We start from the raw sequence: 2209 nt of genomic DNA on the forward strand, positions 1-2209 counted from the left end.
CTGTCTCAATGACAGGAGTAGCAGCTGGTCTCGTGTGGGAGCTGTGCCGTGAGATGTGTGCAAGCGGCATAAGGCTTTTGATGACTTATAAAAATGTGTAACTCAATGTTCAAAAATTCTGTAATATAAACAACATATTATTTAAAGATGAGGAGAGACCTACTTGATGCTATCCCAGCATTCTGAAACCCTCAAGCCCCATGTTGGGGCATTGTATTAACCAGGCACAGGGTGGATTTCAGTGACTGAGCTTGGGGTGCATGCACAGAAACCCGCTCACAGTGTTGAGGTGACAAATAATGATGGCCAGGGATTGTGTTTCCTTCTTGTCGTTGGCTTTGGTCGGGGGTTTTGTATCATTTTCTTTAAGGAGAGACATTCCTACATCAGAGACTAAAGTCCCTTGTCCACTTCTGCCCTCAGCTTAGCCGGCGAGCCCCAGGTGAACAAAAGCCTGTTTGCAAGAAAACATTGCAAGTGTGGCACTATATTGTTTGTGTCTTCGAGAAAATGGACACAAAACGAAAAGGCCTTGCCCTGTTATCTCTTTGGGCTACTTTCACTTCATCAATGTGTACTTCGAATTTCTGAGTCTTGTTCTTTAGCCATACAATAATTTTAGGATACAGTTTGACACGTCATATGTTTAATATTCTTGTTATAAAATAAAATATTGCATGTGTTCCTCACACAAACACCCATACCCACACCCACACCCACAGTGTTAGGTCAATATAATGCTAGCTGGCCTGGTATGTTAGGAATATCTGTTGGAGGCGGAGCCTAAATAATTGTCTTTACTTCCTGCCTGGGGAGGAAGTTAAGGAAAACAAACGTCTAAAGAGGCATGAGCACGTCTGCCTCTTTGTCCAGCTCTTGATAAAACACCTGCCAGTTAGGTAGAAAATAGGTTAGCCCTGTTTTCTGTTGTAGGGGAATTATTGCTGCTTTGACTTGACTCTAAAGGTCCAAAAGCAGGGCTGCTTTATATATAGGATAAGGATCATAGCTTTTGAATTTTTTCCTATGAGCCAGCTTGCGCTTGAATCATATTCAAATTTAGACTGATAACATTTTTTTAGCTGTGCATCATTTTGCCATCTTATCCAGTGGATCATTTAAAACACATTGAAAGTATTAACTGTACTTAATAAACACAACCTATCATGATAATATCTATGATCATAGAAAACACTAATATTGGATTAAAATGAGATGAGAGCTCAGAGGATGTACAGAAATCCGCTCATATAGTGAAGGAGCCTTTCAGACTGAAACAAAGAGTACATCCAACTCTCACAATCTGGCAGTTGAGCAACAGACAGAGAGAAGGAGAATGAGAAGAAAACACACACAGGGCCAGGCTCACATCGAGGACTATGTGCGCACTATAAAGCTCTCTTTATGGTGAGCTCTCTTTATAGTGAGCTCTCTAAAGTGGCCTCTCTATCGTGGCTCTCTTTATAGTGTGCTCTCTTTATAGTGAGCTCTCTTTATAGTGCACTCTTTTTATGGTGACCTCTCTTTATAGTGGCCACTCTTTATAGTGGGCACTCTTTATAGTGAGCTCTCTTTATAGTGCGCTCTCTTTATGGTGAGCTCTCTTTATAGTGAGCTCTCTTTTTAGTATGCTTTTTTTCTCTTTTTTTTGCTCTCTTTATAGTGTGTTGCGTTGCTATCTTCAAAGTGAGCTCCCTTCATAGTTGCTGTGTTGTGTTGGTTGATCCGGAGCTATGGAGAGAATGAGAGAGAGAGACTGTAGGACTGCTGGGGCCCTCCCAGTCTAGTGTAAGCCCTGCTGGGGCCCTCCCAGTCCACTGCTGGGGCCCTCCCACTGGGGCCCTCCCAGTCCACTGCTGGGGCCCTCCCAGTGGGGCCCTCCAAGTGCACTGCAGAGGCCTGCAGAGAGAGAGAGGCTCAGATCGAAGAATCAATAAGTATCTTCTCCCTTTCTCTATCTTCGCCCCAACCATAACACACACTCACACGCACACACAGACAAACACACACAAACACAAACACACACACAAACACACAGATGTTCTAGATCAGTTGAATACTTCTGGGGTTTATGTACTGGGGGAGTTGTGTGCGTGTGTGTATGTGGTGTCTGTGTGTGTGTATATACTTACCTGAATATGATGCGTATGAGGGTGCACGCAGATACCCTTTAAGGGATCTATACGCGTGCACCTATGTATTTTCTGTG

The sequence above is a fragment of the Gadus chalcogrammus genome, chromosome 5 (genome assembly GCF_026213295.1).
Source record: "Gadus chalcogrammus isolate NIFS_2021 chromosome 5, NIFS_Gcha_1.0, whole genome shotgun sequence".
NCBI lineage: Eukaryota > Metazoa > Chordata > Actinopteri > Gadiformes > Gadidae > Gadus > Gadus chalcogrammus.